The sequence below is a fragment of the Triturus cristatus genome, chromosome 7, assembly GCF_964204655.1.
Source record: "Triturus cristatus chromosome 7, aTriCri1.1, whole genome shotgun sequence".
NCBI lineage: Eukaryota > Metazoa > Chordata > Amphibia > Caudata > Salamandridae > Triturus > Triturus cristatus.
The window spans coordinates 371,148,560-371,163,662 of NC_140590.1; the positions used below are offsets into that span (position 1 = coordinate 371,148,560).

The 15,103-nt window shown below is 44.0% G+C and overlaps 1 protein-coding gene across 2 annotated transcripts in view; it reads right to left on the reverse strand.

Moving 5' to 3' along the window:
* The window catches only part of TMEM238 (transmembrane protein 238), a 32,751-nt gene that overhangs the window by 5,048 nt on the left and 12,600 nt on the right, over positions 1 to 15,103 (reverse strand). Inside the window, exon 2 of one of the 2 annotated variants that reach the window (XM_085616536.1) lies at positions 147 to 1,454. The exons of the other annotated variant lie outside the window; for it this stretch is intronic. The gene's annotated coding sequence lies outside the window, so the exon portion shown is untranslated. Of the gene's footprint in view, positions 1 to 146; positions 1,455 to 15,103 lie in introns of those variants that run through there. 2 annotated transcript variants of the gene reach the window in all.

Genomic DNA, 15,103 nt, shown 5'->3' on the forward strand with positions numbered 1-15,103 from the left:
ATGCCCAAAGAACAAAGTTGGGTTTTGGCTCAATGGCAGCAAGGCCAAGCCTGATATCATCAAAACAACAAAACGGGAGCCAATGCTGCACTTACCTCAACTGCAATTTATACGGTGAACTGAATGAAGCAGTACCACTAACAACCACTTTTTCAGTTGGATTTAATCCAAAAAATGTTTCTCATATTACATTAAATTGATTCACTGTTTTCAAAACATAGTCATAACAAATCAGGAAAGACAACCAACATTACGACATCAACATCGACATTTTTGTACTGACTTTGAACAATTATGCAACACCACTACATCCAAACAACAATCAACCACATGTAATTCTCAAATATACTGCTCAAACATCCTCAATAGACAACATACATAACAAAACGGTAATATGCAGTAAATGAACATACAGGCCATCAATTGACAAGACTAAACATAGTTTTGAAACACTACACTCTGTTAATTACAAAGGATTGGCCAAAAGCAGAAAGGTCTACGCGTTTCGAATCCCTTTGTATGTAGGGATTCTCATCAGGACCAACACTTGCTTAATCTAAGTGTTAAAAAGACGGGACTCCAAAGTTGTTTCTACGTGAGCCCGTGGCTTGTAAAGCTGTGGTGTAAGCGTAAACGTGCAGGGTCTAAGACTTCCTTTGCTCGCTGCACTTATGTAACTTCATGCGCTGATTACGTATTCAGGATATGGGCATTAAGCTATGCCTATGTTTATCATTGGCTCCTTTGACTGTCTTTTGGAAATGCTGGTTTTTCTTTGGTTAATTTTATTAGTACTCCCTCCTTTTCTACTTTTGTAACCTCCCTAATGACTGCCCCTGTTACATGTAACATTATTCTGTACGTTTTATTTACAGTTTCAATGCACTCTTTTGTTAATCACTTTTTCGTCAAAGCACTTCCCCCAACCCTGATGCTTCTGAGGGTGCCTGTTCCATGTACTTTCCCCGCCTGCATTGGCACACATGGCATTTGCATCTGAGCAGACGCGTTCCAACGTTGTGGTGCACTTTCCCGTCCCGCTTGTTTTTCTTTGTTAACATTGTATAATTGTTCATATTCAAACATTTTTTAATAATATTATTGTAAGTTTAAATGACATTCTTAACATAGAGATTTTTTTTATACAGTTTACACAGACACTAGACCTTGGTTCCCCAGGACCAAATTCAGCAGCTGTGTTTGTTACACTGCAGGCACTGTTACGCACTCCCCCACCCAATCCTGACTCATGAGATGCTTCCGAGGGGGTCTGTTTCATGCAGTTCTCCCTTCTTCATTGGCACACATGGCATTTGCATCTCAACAGATGCAGGCGCTGTGAACTTCCCCCTCCCACTTGTTTAATGGAGCTCTTGTCATCCTATTTTGGCGTGAATCCATGATTTGAGACTGCTGGAATAGCAGTGGTTCATCACATTAAATATAATCACTCACTGCAAATAAAAAGACAAAAGTAAATAAAACATTGTCATTTTCGAAGCCAAGAGCTCTAACTTTCACAAATGCAAGACCAATAGCAAACATTCCAGTATCACACCCTTGCTTTTTTTTTTATTATTAGTCAGCCAGCATGCGTGGTAGGTGTGGTTTAAATGACAAACTCTCCCTGATTCGCTGGGAGTAAGAAGCAAGCAGGCTAAGTTGCTCCTCTTTGCAGGTTGCCTGCCTCCTGTAATTGTGAGAGGGTGGCGGGAGTCGACATTGTCATTTACACCAATAGCACAAACTCTCCCAAATGCAAGACTGATTGCATTCACCATTGGTTTAATACACAGTCCGTGCATTTGTCATTGATACACTGTTGCAAGCAGTCACGCTCAGAGTTCACCTGCTCTGGTATTACTTTGCCCGATAACTTCATTCACACCTATACATTTGGCATGCGCAGGGCACTCTGGGTCTGACTAAGATTTCCTTGTCTGTCCACTCGCCAGTCCGACTGAATGATTGCCTGCCACTGAGGTAGCCGTATTTTTCGACACTATAAGTGGTTGGGGCTTCTCTACACATGGTTCCTGCCATTTGAGGGCCTGGCTGGATAGATTGGAGGAAGAGGTTTTGATACTTGGCCTCTGGGAAGCCAGATCATGGCTCCACTAAAGATTAAGATCTGCATTCCATGGCCCCATGGCAGACAGGACTGAAATTTAAGAGAGACATATATGGTTCAAGGGGAAACCCTCTGAACCACCCCCAACTTCAAAGGCACCCTGCAGTATAACAACTAGTGCCATACTTCAGCAGGGTGGAGATACACTTGTGGGGAAGCGGGACCAGAGATACTGGAACTGCATGGTGCACACTGCCAGTGGAATCTGTTGTGTGCAAGGAGGACTGCTGCCATTGGAAGGGACTATGCACCCTTCCTGTATAGTGGCTGGCCTCGGCTGACTACCTGCTGCTGTGTGGCACCCTGGCGTGTGCACTCCAAGGGCTTCTTGGCTTGCCCCCTGTTCTCTCTCAGGGACATCAAAGACTTTTCCAGAGGGACCCACATCATCTACCTGTGACACTTGGAGAGCGGCGCCCTCTTAAGTGACCACATCATCTGCTGGATTCCCACTGGTAGCGCGGTGTGAGTGTGGAACTAACTATTGTACCTGGAGACCGGATTGCCTGGTGCGGAGCCCCAAAAACCCTGGTCACATCTCAGGAGTCTGACCCCTGCATTAATCGTCTTGTTAGTGGGAGCAGATTCAATTGTTGCAAGACCCCATGCGGCCCACTTTATTTATCGTGCCGCATCTCTCTAAGGGGACCTGCTGACTACATCGTCATTGCGTGCGGTGTGTGATTCACAGGCTGAAACTCTAGGAGGTGGGGGGTGTACCCGTAGCAGTGCCTCATTCTATCTCCTGTGGCACAGCTGAACTTGCGTTTTGACTGGAATTGTCTGGTGTGACTCAACTATACGTGGAGAAGACGTTGTGCCTCATTCACAGGGAGGTGCTGAGTCTGCAACTCTGCATTGTGTGTGACTGAAACGGTCTAATGGGACAAGTACCGACGTCCACAAGACGTTGTGCCTCATTTGCAAGGTGACTCGGGGGATGGGATTCGTTTTCCAGAGTGCCTGGATTACCTGGGCACTACTTTGATTGGCGTGTGTCCTAAGGGGGGGCCTCCTTCTTCTGAGAGGCTCCCCTGCTTCATCCCCCATTCATCGATTGGCCGATCAACTGCCCTCTCCTAACCTGGCCCGACGCCTTCATGTTGCTAGGTGGTATTGCCCAGATTGGGCCTGTGTGTTGAGAGTAATTGACTGGGCTAAAGAACTCTGAGAGTGATCGGAAGCGGGTCAAGAAACTTTGTGACCCTCCCCTCCATGCTTCGCAGAACTGAGCTGGTGCCTGAAGGCACAGTGTGGAATCCTTTGATTGAATGACTACTGCCCTCATCCTGCTTCTGCTCCGCATATCGTGAGTGAACTTCCCAAGAAGTGGCCAAGCCTCCATTTGTCGGCTGTCACCTAATTAGCTTTGTTACCTACCCCCACCTTCTTGCCCGAGACCCTGACTAAGTGTGATTCCGGCCTCAATAGGCCTAGTATCAGGGGAAGGTTTTCTTTATCTCCAGCCCAGGGGTGTAGGGTAATCGGGGTTAGCTGAAAGGTGGAGGAGGGTTGATCCACGGGGTCTGTATGTGCATTATAAACTGACCTGCGGGTTATCAGTTGCACCACATTAGGGTGCTGTGTGCATGTGTGTGCAAGTGTGCTCCATACGGACCTGCCTGATATCCGTCGCACCACGTATCGGTGCTGAGTGAGTGTGTGAGAGTGACTGCCTTTGATGAATTACACCGCACAGCTGTGTTGCCTTACACGTCGAGTCCTTGCCAAAAGAATATTACCTTTGACATTAGGTTTGACATTTGTGCATGGGGGTAAAGTAGGATCTTTCCAAACTGGGCATATTACTGATGTCATTTTAACAGGGTTGGGCCTAGTACTGCTAGTGATATTTCTGAATGTGATTTATGCCCAAAATTACATGATGTTCATGTTGCGTTAGTTAATGTGTGTGTTGAATACAAACTTTATTTACATGCACCACATGTGAAGTCTCTTTTTTGACGCTCAGTTTATTTATTGTGCGAGAGTGCTGGGACTTTGCTTTACACATTACCTCTAATAAGCCTGACTGCTCAGTGGCAACCTACCAAAGGGTGAGTGCAGGTTATACAGTCAGTGTAATCAACCACCCCTGACAGGAGTGGTTGGTTCTGCCTGGCTAGGGCCTTGCCTCAGCCAAACAGAATGTGCCAGTTTCAGAAGTGTGGATAGGACTTGCATTTGCAGAGCATCACACAGTAACCAAATGTGCGTCACGACTTCATGTAGACAAAGTGTTCCTTTGTTTCCTAAGGTGTCTCTAAAAGGGACAGAGATAGCTGGGAAGTGGTGATTTATTTTGTGTTTCTTATAGATCTCCATTTCTACTTCCACTAGTTCGCCAACATGTCCAAAAGGTAGTTAAAGTTGGATCTTGCCATGACTGCCAGGGAGCAGGCCCTAGCCCTTGCTAAATTAGAAAAGGAGCAAGTTCTGGCAAAACTGGACAAAGAGAAAGCTCTGGATGACAAGCATTTGCAATGCATTAGGTCTCGCATTTACGCGAGTTTGAGCTATTGACATTGCAAATAACAATGCCTATTGGCATTGTCATTTACAATGCCAATAGCTTTATCTCGTGTAACTGCGAGACCTATTGCATTGCAAATGCTGGTTTAAAGCTGCAAGAGCAAATGCAGTAGCAAGCTGGTTGAAGTGCACTCTGCTAAACTCACGAGGGAATGACTGACCGTGGTAGGGTATGTGCGTGTGTGAAAGTAATCACGATCACATCAAAGCGGCCGTGCGGCCCACGAAAGTGAAAGCAAACGAGTGCTTTCAGGCCTCCAAATGGTACGCGCGCCCGGCCGACGCACATGCACTGTATTTGGAGGCCTGAAAAGCCACTGTTTGCACTTCCAAAACTCGCTTACTACAAGTCTCGCCAGAGCAGCGCTAAAGCGCTGTCTCAGGCAAGACCTAAAAAAAAAAAAAGACTACCATGGAAGAGAAAGACATGGCCCATGAGTATGGTATTTATATTTGTCATTTCCGTCTGCATTTATCCATATTTATTTTTTGCTAATTTTACCTGCATTTATCTATATTTATTTTAGGCTTTGTGATAAAATTAAGCTGAAATGTGTATATGTCTGCATTTATTTAACCAGTTAATGAGCACTTGTGCCTCAACACCTCACAGGTTTTAATGATATAGACACACTCAGATGGTAAAATATGCACTTGTAAGAAAATATGTAAATTTTAGTATCAACGCTGTGCAAATATACTGCTGTTTAAGACTCTTCACTATAATCTCTATTTTTTAATACCCTTGCCTGTCAATCAGCACAGCTATTGGCCTGGTGGTCATGATTGACAGCATTTAGAATCACTCAAAAGCAACCCATATTTCCATTTTTACCCACATTTAAAAATAAATACAGAGAGGAAAATAAATGGTTTTCCGTCTGTATTAATCTGTAAAAATCAGTAAAAATGGAAAACAGGGAACCTTACCCATGAGTTTAGCCTCAGAGAGTTGGACATTAGAGCCCTACAAATAGGGTCCAATAAGAGTAATGGTGGCAGTGCCCCTGCACTGTCTAACACCGAGAGTAGAGGTTGAATCCCACAGAATATAGAACAGGATTACCAGGTGAAGGATGACTGACAAATTGTTGGTAGCCTATGAGGTGGCTTTATAGGTAAACAGGGTCCCCGAAGAGAGCTGGGGAGGTATTTTATGGTGGTAGAGGCCCCAGTGGGGAAGGACTCTCTCCATACGCTGGACAAAGGAGACCAGAACGTTTATTATTCTCAGCCTGCTTCTGCTCCACATACCCTGGGTGAAATTCCCGATAGGAGTCCAAACCTCCATTTGTCGACTGCCGCCTAATTAGCGCAGTTACTAACCCACACCTTCTTTCCCTGGACCCTGTTTAAGTATGACTCCACCCGCGATTGGCTTAGTATAAGGGGTAAGGTTTTCTTTATCTTCAGCCCATGGGTGTAGTGTAGTCGGGGTTAGGTGAATGGTGGAGGAGGGCTTGGGCCAAGGATCTGCATGTGCATTATCAGCTGGCCTACTGGATCTCAGTTGTACCACATTAGAGTGCTGTGTGCGAGTGCGCTCCATTCTGGCCAGCCTGATATTTGTGGCACCACGTATTGGTGCTGAGTGTGCAAGAGTGACTTCCTGCGATTAAACTACACTGTGGTGTTGCCTTACACATTGATTCCTTGCCAAAATAATGTTACGTTTTGACATTGGTTTTTACCCATGTGGCCTTGGCACATTGGTCTATTTAAAAGTGTTGTAATTATCTACGTGTACACATTTTTGATATTGTTGTGATCTGGGGTACCCTATAACTGTGTGGTATTGAATTAAAATAATTGCCAGGGTGGGCCTCGTTCGGACGTTTTTCACCACATAAGGGTGCTAGAGGGTAAAGTAGGATCTTTCCCAAGTGTGCATATTACTGATGTAATTTTAAGACGGTTGGGCCTTGTACTAATAGTGATATTTCCAAATGTGTTTTATGCCCAGAAACATATTATGTTCATATTGTGTTAGTTAATGTATGTGTTAAATGCAAACTTTATTTACATACACCATGTGGAAAGTCTTTTTGTGACACTCGGTGTATTTATGGTCTGACAGTGCTGTGCCAATGCTTTACACATTGCCTCTGTAATAAGCCTAACTGCTCAGGGCCAATCACCCACCCCTGATGGGAGTGATTGGTTCTGCCTAGCTAGGGCCTCGCCTCAGCCAACCAGAACGTGCAAGTTCCAACAGTGGTATATTATAGCATGACATGCATCAGTGTCAATTTTTGACAAGTGATGCATTCAAACAAGAGCAAAGTGAACAACAGCTGTTCCTCTGTATTTGTGGTCATTGTTTACTGCAAATTAACATTAATTGCACCATTTGTGATGCATTTTTTACAGCGAATGGCGCAAAATTACACGAAATGGCATAACTATGTATGCGAAATCCCCAAAATTAGGTGAATTAAGCCAGGGTAATTTAAAGTTCACACAGGCTTAGTTTTGTTTGGCGCCAGGAAACCCTACAGGGTATCAATTTTCACTTTATAAAAAGCAATATTATATATCTTTGAATACCCGTTGCATGAATCCACGAAGGAGGCGCCGGGACACAGACCCAGGTTTCTGGTGCAAATTATTTTATTTTCCGCACATCCAACTTGAAGCGTTTTGGCCTGAAAGGCCTTGATCACATGACATATTGCGAAGTGTACACCTACTTAAAGTGACATAGTGCAAGTTGTTTCCATAGATATAAAGAAAAGACTACATGTTTCACCCTGAACGATGTTCGGACATTATTTTTGGCTATCATGTTCGGTGTGCTGTCCATGAGATCACAAAACTATTATTGATTTGTTTTATATTTGATTTGCTTTATAGCCGAAAGGTGCAGTGCAGTTTAGCCATAAATAAGACGTGTGTACATGAGATAACTGTAGTTCATGTTGAAGAGAACTGTTGACATTTTCTTCTGCTATAACTCAATATTACAATATGGCATCTATTATTGGGTACCGATATTGAGATGCTAAAAATCACTTCTATGCAGAACATAGATAATTACAGAAACATAGGCAAATAAAACTAACCCTGGGCGTCCAACTACGCTAGCGTAGTTTGTGCTACTTCGCGCTACACGATTTGCACGTAGCACAGTGCAAAAACGCGTAGCATAGCGGGCATTTTTTGCTCGCTCGTGGTCCTCAATGTCGAGATGGCGACCGCGAGCGAGCAAAAAGACATCCCGGCGAGACTTTTTCCTCGTTCGCGATCAGTAACTTCAAGTTGGTGATCGCGAGCGTGGAAAATAAACTTCCCCGTGAGATTCTCAACACAGGGAGGCCAGGTTTCTCATTACGAGTGGTCGCGTATGCTCGATACCGCTCGCGATGAGAAACTACCAATCCGCGTTGAGAAAGCTGCCGCTCGAGTAAAAATCTACTCGAGCAGCAGAAAACAACAGCTCGCACTGTGCGAGATGACATTTTTAATGATTGCACAGTGCGGACAAGCATCCGGCACTGTGCAATCATCCCAAACAGCGCACTACGCAGTTCGTGTAGTGCTACGCGTATCGCGTTTGTGCGAAGTGCACTTCGCGTAGCTACGCGTAGCACTACTATGCAAACTACGCCCAGGGTTAAATAAAACATTCTAAAAGAAGGCAAATCGTCAAGCTTTCTTGCAGTTCAAATCGCCTAATAAAATCTCTTGTGCAACATTCCGCAACAAAGTGCATACTGTCTAACATGCCATTTGCTAATTCATTGTTAACATGTGTTGCAAGGTAATTTCTCCACTAAATACTGTAACTTTTTTGTACTTCCTTCGATAGACAATAAACAATCATTGTATCTACTGGTGCAGTATTGGGAGTACCCTTTAACTCCTATAATGGACATCTTCTATGCAACCTAATGCTTGCATCAAACAATTGCCCATATGGGCAGAGAATCCCAGCCAAAGGTTTTTGGCCCTCTTAAAAAGTGTCTAAGCGCTCTAAAAGTGCCAACACCATGCTTATACTTGAACACAATAACCTTTGTTTAAATGTGTATGCTGCTCTTTACATGTTCTATATCATATCAATTTCTTCTTTAGATGTTAAATTAGCTAAATATAAATGATCTAATGTCTTCCAATCTGTATGCAGAACCTCTTTACTTGACAAAGTCATTAATTTGTATCAGAAACATCACTGAAATATGACTTAGCCGGAAAGATTATTCAAAGCTCAGTGTCTACAGGAATGTATAAAAATCCTCACTGGCATTTAGCCCATTGGGATTTTTTGTATCCAAGTCTAAAATATATCTGGTTTCCAGTTTACGCAATGATGCATCTCAATTGCCGCCTGTGGTACTGTGTCAATTCCAAAATATTTTAGGTGACTCAAATAGTTTTTATGTATTTCCTTAAAATGGCGTGCTACTGGATATAGGGGATCCATATTAGTTATTGCTCGATTATGTTGCAGAATGCATTTATGCACCTGCAGGTTGGTACTCCCTCTGTAGTGCAATTGGCAAGTACATTCAAGTATGTATACCCCAAAATCAGTTTTGCAAGAGAGGAATTTATCAATTTTGACTGGTTTTTCGTGGAACGAAGTATGGGGTTGTGTCATACTGACACCAAAACGGCATGCCCTGCATGCATTGCACTTGAAGAAACCTTTCCAGCTGGAGAGCCAATTACAGGCCTCCGATATCCTGGGCTACTGCAGACAAGTCCATTGCTCATTGAGCAAGATCTTTTAAATGCGATTGCTGGTATATCCGGCGAACAGTCATCACATCGCGGCTGTTACACCGCATGCCGTTACGTCGCATGCGTTACAACGCAAGCGACATTACGATGCGTACACAATACGACACATCCCATTACATCGCATGCGCTTTTAAAACGCATGTGCTGTAATGGACTGGCTCCGGGATGGATGTGCGCCGGGACAGAGACGTGGAAGAGACGCTGGAACCGGGAGAGAGGAACCACGAGGAGAGGGAGGTGTCAGGGGGTCGTAGTGTTTTAGGTTTTAGGGCTTAGGGTTGAGGGTAGTGTCAGGGGGTTGTAGTGTCTGGTAGTGTTTTAGTGTTTTAGGGTTTAGGGCTTAGCGTAGTGTCGAGGTCGTAGTGTAGGTACTGTTTTAGGGTTTAGGGTTGTGTCAAGGGTTGTACTGTAGGGTAGTGATTAAGGGTTTGGGATTTAGGTTTTAGGGTAGTGTATTGTTTTGTACTGTAGGGTACTGTAGTGGAGTGTGTGTAATGTAGGATAGTGTATTACTGTTGGGGGTTATTCCGTGAAACACAATGGCGATGTAAAAGCAAGCGGGGGGTTTTTGTGCATTCTAAAGGGATCCGTATATACATATATATATAAAACACACACACACATATATATATATATATATTCACAAAAAACCATAGGTTTCACACATGTTATAGTTAGCTGGACATTTCACTCGTAAAAAACCAATGAAATTCCCCCGTTATAGTTAGTGCAGGCAACTATAACTCACGCGACCGCAATTCTCTGCTGATGACGTCAGATATTACATCACCGTATTTAGACACTTATTTACCCAGGTCTTCTTCCATTAATCTTTTGCTATACATATATTACATATATTTATTTTTCAGAAAGACACATATGTCATCAGTGATGTAATATCGGACGTCATCAGCAGAGGATTGCGGTCGCATGAGTTATAGTTGCCTGCACTAACTATAACAGGGGAATTTCATTGGTTTTTTACGAGTGAAATGTCCAGCTAACTATAACATGTGTGAAACCTATGGTTTTTTAGGTGAATTTGCAAGGTTTTTTAAATGCTAATTCGTTACTATAACGTGTGTGAAACCTATGGTTTTTTCAGTGAATTTGTACGGTTTTTTAAATGCTAAGTTATGTGTTTATAATTTTTTTTTTTCAGGTTTTTCACCGTGCACGCACCGTGATTTTTTTTTATTTTTTTTTTTTAAATCGCGAGGTGCGCGCACCCTGCGCGCACGGTGCACTTCGCGCACCGTGGGCGCTCTGTGGGCGCTCGGTGTGCTTCGCGCACCGAGCACCCACGGTGCGCAGGGTGCGCGCACCTCGCGATTTAAAAAAAAAAAGTTTTTTTCTCCCTTGGGGGTCATTCTGTGACCCCCTGACCAAGGCTAGGGGGTCAGGAACTGTCCACTCTGCCCCCTTTTCACATTCTCCACCTTTTTTTTTCACCCCCTCAGACTGCGAGAGACAAAATGGCGGCCGACACTTCCTGGTTTCGACCGATTCGAATGTTTACCGACATCTAACAACCAATCAGAATTGCGCTCGCGCACGGCAGGGTGCGCGCACTGTGCGCGCGTATAGATCTGGATATGCTTTTAAATGCTATTTTCTCAGGAAATACTGAACAGATTTACACCAGACCTGCAAAAGGCATTTCTTTGACCTTATGGCTACCTCTCTGCCAAATTTCAAGTAATTCTGTTCAGCCGTTCGGGCTGTAGCTGTGTCTAAAGGTCCTATGGAAAAATGCATGGGGAAAACTCGTTTTGGGACCCCCCCTTTTTTCTCTGCCCCCACTTGACGAATCACCCCGAGATTTTCAGGGTAGGAGCGCCCCATTAGTTTTGAAAATTTCGTGAAGATTCGTCAACCGGCGCCAAAGTTATTCAAAATAGAATTTTGAGATTTCCTATGGAAACTAGGTTGTAACTATAACTATCTACTGGCGACCGCCAGTAGATTATATATATATATACACACACACATACATATTTATTTTTTCCACAACATTCTTCTTGTGATTGAAGGGAACTGAGGCAACACTCTGGGAGTAATATTCCAGATGAATTTTATTTCATTCCAACACTCGTGCAACAAAGGACAGTCTATGCGTTTCTGTGAGTTGCCTTCCACAGGACCATTACAGGACTGTGTATATATATATATATATATATATATATATATATATATATATATATATATATATATATTATTGATTTTCAAGCAAGGTTAAGCAGCATCGCCACCATGCAAGGTGGGTTATGTAGAAAACCTGTCAACACAAAACATGCGATTGATCAACACCGGGGGCCATTGGCAGTACATATCAGTTCAAAGTCTCCGTTGTACATCTTGACAGCTGAAACGTTCCCATGGAGAAACAGTGCCAACATAGCATCACCTGCGATTGAGTAGCGCAGGGGGACATTAGCAACATTTATCTGATCAAGGGCTCCATTATACATCAGAACTAATAAAAAGTGCCCGTTTAATGAACTAATCTGCTTCAGACGGAGTGTCAGCCACAGCTTGTTGTTGCAAAAATGGACGCAGGGGCTCCCAAATGTCTCTGGGCTTAGACGACGTTGGGAGTTCTTCTGCATAGAGTTCCGTATTTCCTTTGCAATATATCAGATCTTTAAGCCAATGTTCAATTCTTGGTGCCTGTACTGCTCTTCACTTAATAGCTACTCGACGTTTGGCCATTAGTAACGCAATACGTATGAATTTTCTCATTGCCCCTTTCACATGAGGAACGTAACTCAATAGACATACCAGTGGTGTACATTGCAATTCCGATCCAGACATGTCCCTTATTCGTTGTACCACTTGCCTCCAAAATCGTGCCATCCTCTCACAGTCCCAAGCAAGATGAATACAGTCAGCCTCCAGATGGCCACATCGCTGACAGCTACTGGAATCTCGCAGACCATATTTGTGTAGACGATAAGGTGTATGATATGTCGTATGTAAATATTTGAAATGTATGATTCGGAGGTTCCCATTTGGTGTAAGCTTACTGGTAAGATTGCAAACATGTTCCCACTCCGCGAGTGTCATGAGGGGGGTCAGTGTAATTCCATCTAGCAAGACTCTTATCTAGCCCAGTAGCCCAGTAGTCCTCTCTGCTCTGATTGCCCGGTATAGTTTTGTAATTAGCTTTCTCCTCGTAGGTGTAGTCAGGAGCAGCTGTAGAGATTGTAGAGAAGGAGGTTCGAGTAGATATGTAATGTAATGGGATTTCATTGCCAGTCTCAACCTGTGCACAGTGAATTGAAAAAGTAGAGTGGGGTTAGTAATATACTGGAGATCGTCTGCGTCAAGAAAAGTGCCGCTCAGGTATAGATCCTGGATTGTGGTTATGCCTGCCTCGTTGAGTAATCTCAGGGGGCCATCCTCTTGTGTCACCGAGGTAGCAGTGTGGTGCATCAAAGGCATTGCTGGGGCGCATAGAGGTAATTTGTTTAGTTCCAATACAAAAGGCGGTAGTAGTGTCTAAGGGGTCGCACCTCAGAAAAGTATGCAATTAGACTAGGCAATCGCGAATGTGGTTAACTCTTCTCAAAACTCTAAGCAATGGAACAATTAGTTACGGTGCCACTGAGGGTAAGACGTGTACCCTACTACCTTGGGGGCACAAATACACAGATACTGCCAACAGTCACTGTGCGAAACAATGCAACATAGTTATACCCCTTCACTCTAAAAGTTACATTCCTTCTAATGTGGAACCTTAATAGGTTGACTTCACAAAAATATATCACCAATATGTCACATTCAAACAACAGAGAGGAGTTTGTACAAAATACTTTCTTTTCTTTTATTTATGCAGATATCTTGAAACATAACAATTTCAGTCAGGACTGTAAAAACCCCTGTTTCAAAAAACAGACAAATGGGGAGATATTATACAAAGAATTCTATGCTTACAGTCCTGATCAAGATGCGCGAGAACAGCCGACACGTGTTTCGTCACATCCAGTGACTTCCTCAAGGCTTTCTAGAAAAGATTTAGTACTCGTGATAGTAGCCAACCCTGCTTCTTCATGGACTTTGCAGGACGTGACTATAGTGTGAGACCCAACAGTATTTTTCACCCTAGTAAGTTGATTTCTAAGGTCTTTCAGGATGCCAGCTGTAGTACCAATGCAGACCCCCGGGATCGTTACCTTAAATGCCTCCCATAGTGTCGCCGCGCTGTTCACTGTGCCCCTATTGACCTCAAAGTAGTGTATTATTGCTTTGCGAATGGGGTCACTGTAAGTGTGATTTAGTAGGGCACACGACTGGAATTGCCATGTAAATGGCCGGGGAATCATGTTTGGAATATTAAGTATCAGCTGCACCGGGTTATGGTCAAAGTGTGCGTGGAAGCGTGGCGACGCTCATTACTCAATCCGTTGCCAGTAATATAATCTTGACCAGCTGTTATGTGGAGGTGTGGCGTGTGTTCCCTCCCTCACCTCACTATTGCGAAGCCTCCAGATGTCTACAAATCCAAATTCTAACATAGCAGTGTTAATACTTTGGGCCACTTTAGGTGTGCAAATGCTTTGAGGGCTGAATTTATCTAGTTTAGGGTACAGATAGGTATTGAGATCCCCTCCCCACATGATCGCCATCTCTGGCCACTTTATCAGTGTGCAGTACATTCTATTAAATACTTCTGGCTCATCTGCTAGGGGACCAAACATGTTTATGAATGTGATCATGGAATTCCCAAGTTTACCCTGAACCATAGCGCAGCGACCCTTGTCATCTGTTTTATGTGGTGTGAAGGGGACGCCCTTTTTAACTAGTATAAGAACTTCCCGAGCATAGGAGGAATATGAGAAGGCTATTTTGAGCCCAGCCCACTTGTGTGCAATTTTCGCCTCCCTGATCTTGGTCGGGTGGGTTTCCTGTAGAAAGGTGATTTGAATGCCATGTCTGTTAAGATATGCAAACGTTTGGCGGATTTTCTTAGGGGAATTCAGCCCTCTAATGTTCCATGTCAAGCACCCGTAGCCATCACCCATGGCCCCCTGTAGTGCTGTTCATCACAGAGGGAACAGTCAGTGGATATTTGGAATACAACCCGGTAGAAATGTGCTTTCCACACCCAACGTCGATACAACCACAATAAACAAACCTCTTAGTTATAACAACAAAACAATTATCTTTAATACATGCAGTGAATCCCATTGTCCACCCCCTCCCACTACAACCTCCCAATTAGGTCGAGAAAGTACACCACCCACCCTCCCTAGTCTAGCCCCATACCCATTTGCAACATTCAAACACATTGGGGATCTCCCCTAGGGGGGGCGGGGGGGACAGCGGCAAACACCTACTTAGTTTTTAGTTTGGCAGGGTAGAGTTGGATGGAAGAAGACTGCAGAATTTTCTTTACTGGCACAAAGTCTCTGCGAGCAGCTTGCACAGCTGGGGTATAGTCCAGGAAGAAGGACAAAGTGTTACCCAGATGATGGATGGGGCTCTTAGCTCTCGCCTCTCTAAGGAAGCATCCCTATCAGCATAGTTGAGGCGGCGTGCAATTATCGGGCGCGGCGGTGCTCCCGGCACCGGTCGGGGACCAAGCGAACGGTGCGCCAATTCTCAGGCAGGAGAGTCTCAATGAAGGGCTCCAATTTTCGAGGTAGCTGTTGGCTCTGGAAGGCCAATAATTCGCAAGTTGTTCTGTCAGTAGCG